We start from the raw sequence: 16887 nt of genomic DNA on the forward strand, positions 1-16887 counted from the left end.
CGCAGTGCACTCCAAAAAAGCTGTGTCCACGCAATCCAGGAAAGCCTGGACTGTCAGGCTCAGAGGCTAAATGCAGCGGGGTTTCCCAGCACAGTGCTTACGGCAGTCGCTGAGTGCCTCCATGTTAAGCTTAAAAGGCAACAGAAAAGTGAACAAAGGCCTGATGAAAACAAAGAAAAAAGAAAATTTCAAGTGATGCCTTACCTTCATAAAGTGTCACACAACTTAAAGAAAATTGCTTCGCGGCATGGTGTGCGATTAGTGTTTTCCGCGCCATGTAAGCTGTCTGGGTTGTGCACGCGCATTGAAAATGCGGGAAAAAAGAGAGGTGCGTGTAAAACGAAGCATGAAAAGCAATTCGTAAAGTGTGAAGAAAGAGTCATTTACAACATTCCGTTGACGTGTGGTAAGGTATATATAGGCCAAACAGGTCGATGCATCAACGACCGGTTACGAGAGCACTGCGCGTTGATCAGAGGGCAAGGAGCCGGTCATCTTTCTTATCACTGTCGTCAGTGCAAACGTCAGGGCAAATGTGAGGCTTTGTTTGAAAGAGTGACGATTCTGGGAAGAGGCAGGACAAAAACAGAGAGGGAAATAATTGAATCGCTCTACATCAGCCAACAGGAAGAAGGAAATTGCGTGAGTGTTTCTTCCATCTCCCTCAGCGATAAAGAGATCGCGTTCCTACAAAGCTGAGCGAAAAAAGTGTATTTCGATAGCGTTTTATCAGTACGTGCGTACTTGTTGCGCATGCGTAGGCTTGGTCGTTCTCTGGTTGTTTCTGTTTTTTCAATTAAATTTTCAGTTGCTAGTCCAGCGTGTGTGTTGTCTCGTCTCTTCTACGTCTTCCGTCTATTTCGCTGGTTTTTTCACCTTCAAGATGTACCAACTGGCCCAGCAAGCTGCACTTCTTGAGTAATTTTATTAGCCATTATATCACTTCGTCCTCTTGTCCAGGGCTCCTTATTGTACAGCTTCAACATTTTAGGAAGTCAATAGGAATTGCCAAAACTGCTGTAAAATTAAGATTTTCTAAAATTGAGAAACACTTGGCAATGACAAAGCTAAGCTAAATTTATTCCGAAGTGGTAAAGTACGCATCCTGTGCTTTTATCATAAATTATCTCTGCCGTTATTTCAATGGTGCACTTTTTGCTAGTGCGATAGGTCTCAGTGCTACGAAAGGTTACTCTGAGACACACTGTTGCTTTTTGCGCTGATTTTATTCATAAGATGAGTCGCAAAATACAATAAACTTTTATTTACCAAAACTCAATGACACTGCTTTCTCCTCGTTGAGCGTGGATGTGTGGTTTTGGTATGGGCACGAAAAATACTCCACTCAGTAATGGGTCAGCAGGCAGAACTGCATGCGTGAGGGTCCTCTCCTATCTGTCTAGGCATGCACTCTTTTGGCCCTGCTGCTTGATGCACGAGTCTTTCTCTGGCTTTGGATGTCCAAAGAAGGCACTGCTCTCACGCCTTTTGTACACCGTGCCAACTGTGCTTAGCACTCTAACCATTTAAGTGGTCACGTCTGCCCTGTTTAGCAGTGGCGTTGGCTACCCGTATCTTATGTTGTCCACCAGTGTTGGCTGTCCATGGCTGTCATATTCAGCCTTTCCTTTTTTGCTCCCCTTCACCAGCTGCACACTCCATTTAACACGTGCAAGAGGTGACATGTCTCAAAGCCCACATGAGCCATCGAGATGGCATGTCCCCGGTATTACAGCACAGGCAGGCGGTGCTTCTACTTCACACCATTGGCGTCTCCCTACCAATGTTGGCAGTGGCACAAAAGCAGCACCACCTCAGCCACGTGCTCCCTTTTAATCTGTACTGATCGCGTTCTAATGACGGATACATGGTAAAATTTTTTGCCAACATGCTCCACCTATTGCTCACACGTAATGAATGAAAATGATCGATGTGGCTTGAGGTCTATTTATTTTGCAAAAGTAGCATGCCAGTATACTCCATTTTATACATAGTGTGCAACACTGCCTAGGCTAAAGACTTTAATAGGAACTTTCTGCAGTGAGAAAAATGATTGAACAATGAAAAAGTCTTCATATCAAAACATGCATGTTCTCAGCTTGTGTGTAACCTGACAAAAAAGTGAACAGTGGAACAATGCTCCCAATTTTATTAATGCAACAAGTGTACATCACGCAGATGTCATACATTTCTGGGTATCACACATGTACTCCTACTGTAGACCAAAAAGAAGCCTTGGTGCTGGGCAGGGCTACACCTGCAGACGGCCACGGCTGCTTGAACCTGCATGGAGATTAAAAGAAACATGGCAGTACATAGAAGAAATGTAGCAATTACTGGCATGAGATAAAACTCGCCTGCAATTATCTGCCACACAATTTACAAAGAATGTCATGCACAATAAAACAGGTGCGTACGGGTAATAATACTATGGAGCAGCCTTTCTTGCTCCACGTGAAAGCAGAGGTTAACACTGCAGCGAACCCACTTGTGGCTGCCAGGTGGACAATTTTGAATAGAGTGAAGGCCATTACAGGCACACAAGGAATGCATTATTATGAGAATTTGGTGTGCATTCGATTCCTGCTACAAGCAAGGCCGGAGCACTGCAGTTGGTCGCTAGTGTTGCTTGTATAGCAAGCGCCTGACTTCTCAAATGGCCCAGATTACTGCACGAGGTGAATATCATAGAAAGTTGCCCTACGGCTGCCATTCACACAAGAACTGCGACACTTCACTACACAGAACACCCTATAGACTTCACTGAGCAGATTTTGCTACCCAGCAAAAGCCGGACACAGATTAAAATTTACCTGATTCATGCTCCCTTCCTTCCCCACTTCGGTTCAACAACTTCACTCCGCTGCTTAATTTATCGTGTGCCTTGAATGGTCTGCCAGCATACACATTTAACCGTAAAAGGAAAATTTTCCAAGTGTATTAGTTGAGCTAGAGAGGTGTAACTTTAGTTATTCATTGGTGGTGGTTGTGGTTTGGGACGGGAAAAGGAAAGAAAAGTCACTGGAAATATTTTGAGCTCGGCCAGGTTAGCTCCCTGCTGAGCTCAAAATATTTTCAGTGAATTTCCTTTCCTTTTCCTGTCGCAAACCACAACCACCATATAGCCTTAGCCAGCAAATTTATGTAATAAGTGGATAAACATACATCTTTAAGAGAAGCCTAACCTTATGTTTCATCAAGGCTCACCATCGTGCCAGTTTGCCACATCTGAAAGAAGTGGACTCAACTTTATAAAAAAAAACCAAAACTAAACAAAAGAAACAGAATTACTAGACAAAGCTTGACAAAATAATACCGACAAACCTCATTTATTCACACTCTAAGGAGACGAAAAAGTTGGTCGGTGATGATTATATGGGTTTTAATGACATACGGCCAACTGAGAGCAAAGATCACCAAAAATGAAACTTTGTTCAAATTAACCTGAGTTTGAACTAGCCAAGTACGTTTGATTAGTGGTCCAGTGCAGACACCAATATTACCACTTTCCTGCCCACGCCTGTTCAAATCGATAGCAGTTTATCAATGCTTTCAAGTTGAAATTTTGATACTTTTCCATTCGAATCTGGCGCTTTCCGAGCACGCACCAAGAGCTGGCTCCGTCTACTGAGACATTTACTTCCTCTTCACTTTTGTTTTATTGCGAGGTGCCTATTTTTATAAAGCGCCGCCATAGTTATGTGACGGGTGCCCTGAAGATAAGCAATGGCTGTGGCATCACCTGCGACCATGCCATGGAAACGCCGCCTTTCTAGTGATTCTGACAAGCCCACATGTGAACGTTTGGATGATATTAGGAGTGCTGACTCCGAGGACAATTCTTATTCATCGTAATTTTGCATGCAAAGCGAAAGTGTAGAACCAGCTGGGAACCTGGTACCCCTGTTCAACACAAGCCCCAGAAAAAGCAAAAGCATGGAAACTGTAAATTGTGCTACGAACAAATAATTGGGCCACAAAACCATGTTTTCTGTAGGCATGTGCAAACAACTTATGTTTCACAAGTTCGAGGAACTGCTTTCTCCAGAGGCATGAAATCCACTAGGGATAACTCTTTTTTTTGTAGTTAAAGAAATTTTAGTTAGGGATGTCATATTTGCAGGAGTTTTGCACCACTAGTATGTGTACACAATGTACATCTTAAATTTTTGTTTTTTCTGTGTGCAACACTTACATTTTTGCTTTTTTTTGTTTGTCACAATTTTATTGTTGTACAGCCTTTTTTTTCCCCAACACAATACTGTTCCAGTATCCGGACACTTCCGGATAGCAAGATGTGGTGAGCAGGTAGCACTGACTGCAAAGACAGATGCATTCCCTAAGAACAGCAAAAATAACCATACGGGCACACGAGCGAACCATTTAGAAACATCGGGAAGAATGCATTGGGTTTGTAATGCTGCGGTGGCTAGTGATGCATTGACCTTTCATATTCAACTTCGGATTACACGAAAAGTAGTGTGTGCTTTTGTTTGCCCTAACTGTGTCAAGAGTTTAAGTTCAAATTAAAGGCCAAAATCTGCTCAAATTTTCACCAATGTAAAAATACTATCACCCAATAGTACACATAAAAAGAGCGGTAAATGCAAAACACTGAGTTCGAAATACCAGCCTGGGCTACGCAAACGGCTTGTAAAAATATGTGTTTTCAAAAGAAAAGGAGGAGAAAAGAAACACACACACACATGAGAGCGCGCCACTACCAAAGGCCGGACGTGATGTAGGTGAAGGAATGGAAGCGGACATGCCGTTACTGGCAGCTGCTCACAGCACAGCCTCCAATACTCATGGGATTTGCTTGCGCGTTCGGGATTCACACATTCCACATTATTGTTTCACAGAAGAACTGCCGGTACTTTTCTGTGGGTAGTGAAGAGCCGTGAAAAGTGCGACATGGTGTGGCTATCGACAGAGCTGGAGTACTTCATGCGGCAATCATAGCTGCATTAGGGCCCTTTGCCACTGACGTACATGTACGTCCTCTGCAAACACCTTCAAAATGGTCAATAACATACATGCACATCATCGCTTGTATGTTTAAAAAGTGCGCCTTTTTCGTCAACTTCTCTTGCTTGGCATCTGCTGCCACCCTGCGGCAATATGTCAAATTGTTTTCTTGCCCCGATGGCTCTTCATTTTATTTTTATGATTTACTTCAGCGGCACGCCAGCTATCGCTTGCACATCCAGTAACGAGGGGGCGCACTGGGCATTGCCCACCTCAGGCCCCTTACGCCCACCGGGCGCCTCTCACTTCTTGCGCCTGCCACATCTAGACCAAGGGCACATGTGAAACTGATGACGCCCTTTTCTCCTTTTTTTGTATTTTTAGGAGCGGTGCGCCGCCTATCGCTCGCGCATCCGGCTGCGCGTGCGCAGCGGCTGGTTTTGGTATCGTCCTCCGGGTGCTTCCCGCTTTTTGCGCCCGCGAAACTGATGTCTATCTGATTTCGATTCACTCAAAAGGTGCTGGCTTGTTACTCTCTTGTTTTTTAGAATTTTTCTTGTGTTACTCATGAATAAACCACATGTATGTAACAACACAAACGATTTTTTTGTCACTTTATGGTCACCCAAAATTACGATAATTTTTTCTCGAAATAGATTCATCTGAAGAATTTAAATCAGCAATAAAAAAAATCGACCCTTGGGGGTCGCATTTGACCGTGGTGTCGAAACAAAACGAAAAAAAACGATGTTTCTGGCTGGAACAAAAAGAGAACGTAACAATATTATTTCGGTCAGGAGCGAAACCAAAATAATTTCGTCTCGGTTTTCGGTTTGGGTGGCAATTTCAGGTATTTCAGGAATCATTTCAATTTACATTCAGCGAGATGGAAAATTGCTTTGATTATCTTGCATAAAATCGTCTTTCGTGTTTCTCTCACCCACTCTCCTTAGGAAGGCTTGCTGCCTGCTCCCATACTCTCTCCGTTTGTTCCGATAGGCGCAGTGCTGAGCCCCACGCATGATTTCCGTGGTCATCTGGCTGCGATGCAGATGTCACGGCCTTATTTATTTATTTGGTTAGTTGAAAAAAATACCTACATTAACCCTACATTGTTTAGGGGGTGTGATACATGTATAATAAACACTAATATTTAAAAACAAGACATAAAAACAATGAGGAAAAAATATAACCTTTGGTGTGAACATACACCACTACCAGAGCGAACAGCAGATTACAGCCGCACTCAATGCAAACAGCTACAACTCATGTTGCACTTGTACGCAAGTGCTGCGAAAGTGCAGCGGAAAACATTTCTTAAGCAGCGGAAGCAACAGTTTTGGGCAGGGCAGTATTATCTCTAATAGTTTTTCGAGAAATACTGTTCCAATGCGGATGTGAGCCATTAATTTTCACCGATTTTCATGCTGTTATGCCTTCATCTGGATATATATCGAGAGGGTAAGGGGGGGGGGGGTTGCTGAAGGTACTGATGTTAATGCATTGGTACCTGTTCTCATACAATCTCTTTTGAAATTAAAAACAGGAGTTTTACAGTGTTCCATGAGACAGACCATTTTAAACTTTTAACAATAACATCACAACTATATGAGTTCCTCAGAAATTATATTTTTCATAAACATATTAGGCATGACTTCACCTTTTTAAACGATATTTGATAATTCTCAATCTTTTCAACAATTTCACAAATCTAAATTTTGTTTGCGCAAACACGAACCGTTATGAACCATTACGAACCATTATTTTTTTTCGTTCCGGAGCTGAAACGAAACGGAACTTTTATTTATGGAACGAAACAGAAACCAGAATGAAAAACATTTCGTTCAGACACCCTGCATTTGACAAAAAAAAAAACGACCCTTAAAGGGTTAAAAAAAGCTCCGCCACCTGCCAGCGGATCACATAAACACCCGTGACATGCCTGTGACGGTCCAGCCGTCCGAGGCTTCTTCCTCTGGCCAACCACGCAGCTGGAGAACCGGTCGAGCTCTCCTGCGAATGCTCCACCCATTTGCTGTCCCGTGCACACATAAAGCTTGTGCGCAGGTTTGCTCCTGAGCTGCTGGCCGCTCGCTGGATGGCTGCAACGTCATTTTAATGGCTGCGCTCTCCTCGATTTCAAAATCGCCAATTTTTGCTGACCGCTTGCAGCGTCCACGTGCGTATTTCCGCTGCTGTATTTTGCAAGCTTGGTTTCTTTTTCAGCAGACTATATGGAAATAGTGTTATCAAGAAGTCGAAATTTTGAGTGCAGTTGGACTTTAAAAGCAGTAGCAACTTTAGTAGCAGAAAAGTGGAGGTGGGCCATTGGTTCATTCTGCAGCCTATTGCAGAACATGGGCCAGACTATGGCAACTCAGATTACTTCAATACACGAGTTGCAATTGATTGATTGATTGTGGGGTTTAACGCGCCGACGCAACGCAGGCGATGAGGCGCGCCGTAGTGGAGGGCTCCGGATTAATTTTGACCACCTGGGGATCTTTAACGTGCGCCGAAATCTCGTACACACGAGCGTTTTTGCTTTTCGCCTCCATCAGAAAAGCGGCCGCCGCGGCCGGGAATCGAACCCGCGACCTCGTGCTCAGCAGCGCAACGCCTTAGCCACTGAGCCACCGCGGCGGGTGAGTTGCAATTGCACTTACCTAACCGCTGTGCTTGGTAAGGTGAACACCATTCACTTTAGCGGTGGCCATGGTTCTCCGGGGCCATCCAGGTGGATACAGCCTTTGGGGTACAGGTACTGCAACGATAGGTTTGTCTTCCAAGCATCACTGTTGCAAGCTTTCAGGTCATCCACAGTAAATGCCCAAATTGCCTTCATGCAGGCTCATCTAGCACGACAAGATGGCAGACAGCACAATTATGACACTCTGGTTGACGCTTACATTACATATGAATGTACAGAACTAGGCAACGAGCATTGTTGTAACACCGAAAGTTGGGCGAGTTGATAAATCATCTTGCAAGAATCACACACAGCGCTTGTGTTGTACATCCCTCCGCCTTTCGTCCCGTTGTTTTGCGCGCTGTGTGTTTCTTTCAAGAGCATTGTTGAACGCTCTACAATGTTAGTCCCAACATGCAGCACTAAGTGTACAACGTTCAGACGTTGGGTGCAAAAGAATGCATTTACACATGCACTTGGCACTCGTCAGTAATGCACGTGCATATCCTAGCCAGACTCCACCGCTACTGCCCAATAATTCAAAACTACCACGATTAGGACGTAACTACTGTAACATAGCCCTAGCTCTCCCTCTCTCTCTCTCACACACATGCATTGACGCAGTGTTGAAAGACTGTGCTGAGTATTCCAACACTGATAAACAAAATGCGTAATGATAGCACTTAATGGTGAACAGCGGTATGCTCTTTCTCCAGCTAAGAAAAATATTGCTTAGAAATATAAGAAATTCTGCATTTAAGGCTAGTCTTAGCCTGTGCAAAAAAAAGAAAAAAAAAGCCTGTATAAATTTGAATTTTAACTTATAGCTTCTGTACAGATAGTTGTTGGCGGCGGTACCTCGCCATGGATTGAACAGCGTTAAGACGGGACAAAGTCAAGCTGCAGATGTAGATCTCGTCACTCTCTGAACTCGCGCCGCAGCACACTGTGCACTTCAATAGCAGCAGGTCATTGGTGGGTACGCATTCAGTGCATCTTACTACTGTGCACAAGAAAATTGCTGACTTTTTTTCGCCAACTGCAGTTTAATAATGACAATTATTTCTCTCAGTATGCTTATCTACTTTATTGGGTCACTGAAGTGCGTGACGTATAAAATGAAGTGACGTGAATAATGAACAAGTATCGCGGTCCCACACGCTTTGTTATACGGGCGTTTGACTGTAGTGCATATCGGCCAGGAGCTTGTTGGCTTGCTGTGCAGCAGCTCTGATCTGGATACCCAGCAGAGCGGAGATGCTAGATTTGAGCCCCAAAACTGGATTGCACGGAGTGCTCGCAGGACGTGAAGAGGGATGGCTATTGCCTTCTAAATCCAGCGTCTCCGCTCCGCTGGGTATACAGATCAGCTGCTGCACAGCACAGTAAACAAGCTCCTGAGCGGCATGCACTCTCGGCCCCGCTGGGCAGAGAAATCGCATATTTGGCGAGATAGGAGAGGTTCACGTTTCACCTGCAAGACGCTGCAACTCATGTTAGATACGCACTATGACAGCCTATTTGATTTGTTTCTCCGCGTGCCACAATGCGTGCACAGATAACCATGATCGCTTTGTTCCCCTATAAATAATATTTCCTTCCAAAACAAACTGTGGTTAATCAGCTCCCGTGGTTGTTTCGCTTCACTTTGTCCCGTCTTAGCGCAGTTCAATCCGTGCAATGAACCAACTAGCCCAGCTACAAACACTCCTGCAGTACCTGAGACAAGCGGACACTTGTTCGCACCGATGCTGAAGAATTTGAATTGCCACCAGCGTACGCGATATCGTGCGTGGCCTCTTGTAAGGCACATAGATGGAAGAGGGGCAGATATACGCATTAGCAATAAGTTCGAAAGCCACGGGTCCGAACTAGTAGGCACGTCCTTTGTCCCCCCGCACGGGGCACCTTGAGCAATCTTGGTGACGGTACTGGCGATACCGCGGACCCCGAGCCCCCGAACATACGCTGGATCCATCCGTTGAAATGTGTTTATAGGTGGAGGGTTAGAAACCACGAACGGTGGCCGTCGGAGCCCAGGTCAAGCTCCGGCGGATGGGCTCCCTGTCTGTTCACCAGGCAGGGAGCTCCGGGACCTCTTTGGCTACCAGGGTAAGGTCAAAGAAGAAAGTACCCCCGTCTCCCTGCTTTTTCCTATGCCATATGGATAAATCAAACCCCCCCCAGACGTGATCGGCCCCCTAAAAGGGGCCGCACCGAAGTATCTTTTCCTTCTTTGCCTTCTATCTCGCTCCCAAAGCCAGATAACTACCCTCGTTTTTTGATCATGGAATCTGTGGACAAATCGAAGCCGGTTTCCTCTCAATCGGTATTTCTTGTTTGTAAATACCTTGAAGGTATCATCGGCAAAACATATGACGCCAAAAAACTCAGAACTGGTGAAGTGCTAGTTGAAGTTAAAACCAAGCAGCAATCCACAATTCTCCTGAAACAAACCCGCATGGCAGATCTGGAGATCAGGGTCACACCCCACCGCAGCCTCAACAGTTGTCAAGGTGTGATCTCTGAGGCAGATCTCCTAACCGAGACAGAGACTGATCTGCTCGAAGGCCTAAAAGAACAAGGCGTGACAGCAGTAAGGCGCATCGTCACCAGGAGAGAGAACAAAGAAATAGCCACCAAACATCTGATCCTGACTTTTGACCGCTGCACACTGCCCGAGCATTTCAACGCAGGTTTCATCCGTTGTTCTGTCCGGCCGTACATCCCGAACCCGAGGCGCTGTTTCAAGTGCCAGAGGTTCGGGCATGGTACCAACTCCTGTCGAGGCAGAACAACATGTGCCAAATGCGCCCAGCACGATCATCTCTCTGACAACTGCACTGCAACCAACTTCACCTGCCCGAATTGCCAGGGTCCACACGCAGCATACTCTCGCGCTTGTGAAAAGTTTCATCTTGAAAAAAAAATCATTAACCTTAAGATAACCGAAAACATCCCCTTCCCAGAGGCGCGAAAGAGGTTAGCCTCTTTCCCCCTGGGGAGGTATGCCGACGCAGCTCGCCGGGGGGCGGAGCGGCGTTTGGTTTCGGCGGGGACCCAGTACCGCGAGTCGGACCTGGTCCCCCCCCCCGCCCCCCCCCTGGGTTGCCTCTGGCCGCCCAACCCGCCACCACGCCGCCTGCTGAGGCAGCAGCGGTTGTGGTGGCAACCTCTTCCGTCGGGACCGGTGCCGCTCCCGTCCGTGCCTCCCCATCGTCCAGTGCATTGGAGTGTGCCATGGACACCACGAGCCCCGCACCGGCTCCAACCGCCACCGCACCGCCCGTGCCACTACTGGTGCCTCCGACACCACCGGCGGTGGCGGGTCAAACGAAGGGCCCCCGAAGGGGGGCCAAGTCCGGGGGGCCCGGTTCGACGGGCACACCCAGGACATCGGACGACAAGATGGACGTCGTGCCATTCTTGCCTGCAACGCAGCGCAAGGAGCGGCCTCCGACGTCCAAGCCTTCAGATAGGCCGCCCAAAAAGCCCAATCCAAGAGTCACAGCCCCGAAAGACGACATATAAACATACACACTCCAGTAGCTCTCACACTAAATAATGGGAAGAGAAAATATTGTTCAATGGAACTGCAGAGGCCTTCTGAATAATCTTGACGACGTGTATGAGATTCTGCATAGCAATCAGCCAAGTGTAATGTGTGTTCAGGAAACACATTTGAATTCTAAACACACAAATTTCTTGAATAGTTACCTGGTATACAGGAAAGACAGGGATGGCTGCACACACTCTTCTGGCGGTGTGGCCATAATCGTCCGGAAATCCTTAGCATGCCACCCTGTCACCTTGAACACTATCCTTGAGGCTGTAGCAATACGCTTAATAATATTTAATAGGTTGATAACGGTATGCTCCATATACATTCCTCCTGATGTTTCACTTACGAGCTCCGACTTCGAGGCGCTGGTTGACCAGCTGCCTGAACCATACATCCTTACAGGCGACCTTAATGCTCACAACTCTCTTTGGGGCTCTTCCAGAATGGATGCCCGAGGTCGCCTGATAGAAAAATTCCTTACATCTTCTGGAGCATGCCTTTTTAAACAATAAACAGCCTACATACCATAACATAGGTCACAACACATACTCATGTCTTGACTTGGCTATTGGCTCCGCAGTTCTCTTTCCTCTTGTCGAGTGGGGAGTGGGAACTGACCCATATGGCAGTGACCACTTCCCCACCTCACTCACATACATAGGTAAAGGCCCAAGCAGTCCATCTTCCCATAATAGGTTCAATGAAGCACGAGCTAACTGGAATACATTTACACAGACATCCAAACTACACCACACATCCATAGGACACCTACACGTCGAAGAAGCTACCCAACTCCTCACGGCGTACATCCTCGACGCCGCCGAAAAGTCCATTCCCCACGCCGCTGGTGCCCCGCGCAACCAGAGGAGGCCGTGGTGGAATGAGGACTGTAGGCGGGCGCGTGAGGCCCAGAACAAGGCGTGGGGTATCCTTCGTCGGTACCCCACGTCGGGAAACCTCCTCTTGTTCAAACGGGCCAAGGCGTTAGGAAAACGTGTGCGCCGTGGGGCAAAACGAGAGAGTTGGCGTACATTCATAACATCAATAAACTCCTACACAGACACAAGGAAAGTATGGACACGAATACGTAAATTCAAGGGACAACAAACACACAGCCTGCCTCTGGTCAGCACTACAGGGGACACACTCGAAGACCAGGCTGACACACTCGCACAACACTTCCAACACGTGTCCAGTTCAGCACACTACACAAACACTTTCCTGAAACATAAAGCCTTTTGTGAAAAGAAGTCCCTACGCGACAGCAACAAATCACAGACTTCTTACAACTCCCTGTTTTCACTACATGAGCTGAGGGCTGCTCTGAGCACATGTAAACCCTCAGCTCCAGGCCCAGACAACATTACATATACAATGATACAGAACTTACACACAGACACTCTAGTAACACTTCTTCACCTTTTCAACAAGATATGGCTTTCGGGGCACATTCCAAAGTCTTGGAGGGATGCCATAGTTGTAGCATTCTTGAAAGAAGGGAAGGACCCTTCTTCTCCCGCTAGCTATCGACCCATTGCCCTGACCAGCTGCCTGTGCAAGCTTCTCGAGAAGATGATAAACCGAAGGCTCGTGTACTTTTTGGAGTATAACGGCCTTCTCGAGAGCTGCCAGACAGGCTTCAGGGCGGGGCGATCCACGAATGATCAACTTGTGGCACTAGAGTCGTATATTAAGGATGCCTTCATTCATAAACAGTTCTGTTTAACTGTGTTTTTCGACCTAGAAAAGGCCTATGACACCGCTTGGCGTTATGGGATCCTTACTGACCTGAAGTGTTTCGGTGTTTCTGGTAATATGTTCAACACCCTTGCTAGCTATTTGTCGGAGAGAACCTTTCGCGTCAGAGTTGGTTCTGCACTGTCAAAGGTACACGTGCAAGAAAATGGCGTGCCGCAAGGCGGAGTTCTAAGCTGCACTCTCTTCATAGTAAAAATGAACTCCCTTGGGAAGGCACTGCCGCCTACAATTTCTTACTCCATGTATGTAGATGACGTGCAGATATCTTTTAAATCATGTAATATGTCCATCTGCTATGTTAAATGTTAATGTTAAATCATGTAATACGTTAAATAAATATGTTAAATCATGTAATACGTCAAGTCCAGCTCGGCGTCAAGAAGCTTGCCGGCTGGGCAGACAAAAATGGTTTTAAAATTAATCCCGGAAAGAGCTCTTGTGTTGTATTCTCCAGGAAGCGTGGGGTCCACCCGGACCCAGACATCACTCTTGCGAATGTGCCAATTCCTGTGAACAAGGAGCACAAGTTTTTAGGCATTTTATTCGATGAAAAACTTACATTCATTCCTCATGTCAAACAGCTCAAATGTAAATGCCTAAAGGCAATGAACATTCTTAAGGTTCTCTCACATCAATCTTACGGGGCCGACAAACAACTCCTGCTGCGCCTGTACACAGCGTTGGTGGGGTCTCGGCTCGACTACGGCAGTGTCGTGTATGGGTCGGCGACAAAGACCGCACTGAGAATGCTCGACCCAGTGCTGCATCTTGGCCTTCGCCTCTCATGCGGCGCTTTCCGCACTAGCCCTGTCGAAAGCCTTTATGTCGAGTGCGACAAGTGGTGTCTAGGGCATCAGCGGGAGTATGTTGACCTGCTGTATGCATCTAAGATTGTGTCCCTTACCAACCATCCTTTTAATCCCATCATGAACAATACATCAAACTTGCAACTCTTTTTAAACAGGCCATTCATTTCCTTACCTTTCTCTCTCAGAGTTAGGGAGGAGGCTTCTGTACTCACGGTCCCTCTTTCAGACACGCACAAGACACCCATCCATAATTTAATTCCACCATGGCATCTACATCCTATATCATGCGACCTATCATTCACATTAGTAGAAAAAAATAGGGCACCAAGGAGTGCAATTCTGCAGCACTTCCTGTTCCTGCAGGACAAGTACAATTGCGCAGAATTCTATAGCGACGCGTCGAAAACTGGTTTTACTGTATCTTGTGCAGCGCACGGACCAAATTTTACCGTAACTAAGACAATGAATTTTCATAGCAGTATTTACACGGCAGAAGCCTATGGCATTTTACTCGTTTCAAACCACATCCTCGAACATAAGATTCCAAAGTCCATCGTCTACACAGATTCTCTAAGCGTTGTGCAGGCACTGTCATCAGGAAGGTCGTCAAAAAACTATGTAATCAATGTTCTTTTCAAGGTACTAATGACTGCATATGCCTCAAATCTTCAAATAACTATATGCTGGGTACCAGGTCACTGTGGGATCCCTGGCAATGAGACTGCTGATCAAATGGCTGGTGCTGCTGCTCTCATGACCACAGTTGACATAACAACAGTACCTTACACCGACCTAAAGACACACATCAGACGACAGCTTCGTAACACATGGCAACTACACTGGAGTCAACAAACAGACAACAAACTACACGTAATAAAACCACAACTGGGACGCTACATAACTGACTCACACAACAGATACACTGAAGTCGCCCTGGCTAGGCTGCGGATAGGCCACACACATGCGACGCACTCCCACCTGCTTACTCGAACTTCGGGACCCACGTGTAGCAGGTGTGGAAAGGGCCTATCCGTAGTCCACATACTAATCACATGCAGAGCACTTGACACAACACGACATAAACATTTTCCTGAATTATACAGACGACACATTCCTTTGCACCCATCATATTTTTTAGCTGACGTACCGATGTTTTCTAGTCAGCGTGTTTTTAAGTTTTTAGCTGAGGTGAACGTTCTGCAGCTCTTGTCATATCACGTGTAATCATCCTGGCCCTATACACCAGCCATCTCCATTGTCTTTTGTTTTGCATCACCTTTACTTTTAGTCACATGTTTTAGTACTTACGGTCTCATCATAATTCAGTAACTTCTTCTTTGGCGCTCTTTGCCCATAGTCGGCCTTGCGCCAATAAAACCCAACTATCATCATCATCATCATCATCATCACGTCCTTTGTCTGAAAATTTTCGCGCTCAACTGTGGCGGATCTAATACCCCTGTCACACGGGCACTTTCAATCACGATTGAGTCGATCCGGATCGAGCTCAATCCGGATCGGGTCCCTGCTACACGGCAGTTTCAATCGCGATCGAGTTCGATCCCACTCGAACTCAATCCTGGTTTCTCAAGCGCGATCGAGGCTTCCGAGCGCGATCGAACGAAAGCGGTGATACTCTCGTCCCCGCTGAGTAGTGGCACAGATCGCGATAACTTCAACTAACGCCACAAATTGTGTCAAATAACTTGACCCAAATAAGCGTGATGTAATATTTACATAGTTACGTATAGCTACGACCGCGCGAAGTTACCAGACGCCGGCCGCAAGTACATTGTCAGCGCCATCAGCACCATTGAAACATGCCGTGTAGCAGCGGCACTACGTCGAGCGCGCTAGAAAACTCGATCGCGATTCACTTCAATCGCGATTGAAAGTGCCCGTGTGAGAGGGGTATAAGGAGCATAGGACAAAAGAATGGGAATTGTATAATTTCACACATAGCACAAGGTCAAGCGGTAAGGTATCGCAGCAAAACAAGCGATTGAACAATGAACAGAGCCACTTACCACTGTAGAAAGAACGTTGAACGACGCGGGAAACGTTACGCGGGTACGCGGCCAAATGGCTCGCACATCGGCTTGCACGACAACAACGGTAGCCACACGACCATCTTGCTCCGTGCACACTAGAGTGAACTAGAATACACTCTAGTGCACACGACTACATCAAAGAAAAGAAATAATTGTACAAAACATAGCAGGCGAACGTTTCTAAAATTAAGCCTCATTTAAAATATTTATGTCTGGTGTTCCATTGTTCCATAAAATAAATATGTCTGGTGTTCCATTGCTGTGCCCCATAAATGTGAAAGCACTACTTGGCTCGGTAGGCTGAAATCCGGCATCGCAACAGAGAAATGGTGGGCAAAATGGATGACAGCCTGGTCACACACACAATGCACCCATGATCTTTCACAGATCTCCAAATACTATATTGTACATAGGCTCGTACCGTCAGGCTCAATTGTTATAACCAATAATAAGAATAAGTGTAATTAATAAGCGGTTTATTTTACCATACAACATATAGCGAAGTTGATGGTGCCGTGACTTTATTGTTATGTCCAATGATGTTATGAGTGGGTTGGACTGTATATATAATGTTCCTGTGGGTTGTTTTTATTGCTTCGAAATAATCTTTGGCTGCTCCAACTCCCTTATTTTTTCTCTCCAAAACAGACTTATTGCTGCTCCCAAACAGTCCAAAATGACTGGGGCCAATCACATCACTTCTAGTGTGTTCCAGTTGCTTTGAGGGCTTTGGACAGCTTGGAAGGTACCCCAGAGCTTGCGACGTGTGGGTAAACCTCCGAGCCATCGTGCGATCCAGCTCATCCCTGCCTGCCAGCCAGTTGGCATGGCATCTGCAGGCAGCGTGGTGTGCTGGTAGGCCATCCATACATCAATGGGACTTGGAGCACTTTTCCCTACTTTCCACACTGCCGCCTTCCGCTGCAGTAGCCTCTGGTCCAGCCTGTCATTGGTGACTTGGCACAGTGGACCAGATCCTGGAACAGCTCTACTCCCTTCACCAGCTCCACCATGGCAAAGCACTTGAAGAACTGGACCCCGTAGGCGACA

At 46.4% G+C, this 16887-nt stretch overlaps 1 long non-coding RNA gene across 1 annotated transcript; it reads right to left on the reverse strand.

Annotated features, from left to right (window-relative positions):
* Positions 1 to 2147: 2147 nt before the first annotated feature.
* On the reverse strand, positions 2148 to 15914 carry LOC144167547 (uncharacterized). The gene is made up of 3 exons (XR_013322031.1): positions 15814 to 15914; positions 7635 to 7732; positions 2148 to 2283 (listed from the first exon to the last, which is right to left on the reverse strand). It is a non-coding gene; the product is annotated as an uncharacterized LOC144167547 (long non-coding RNA).
* Between the last annotated feature and the right edge of the window lie 973 nt (positions 15915 to 16887).

This window comes from Haemaphysalis longicornis, unplaced genomic scaffold, assembly GCF_048455015.1.
Source record: "Haemaphysalis longicornis isolate Haplotype H1 unplaced genomic scaffold, Haemaphysalis longicornis Haplotype H1 scaffold_1, whole genome shotgun sequence".
In the NCBI taxonomy this organism is placed as follows: domain Eukaryota; kingdom Metazoa; phylum Arthropoda; class Arachnida; order Ixodida; family Ixodidae; genus Haemaphysalis; species Haemaphysalis longicornis.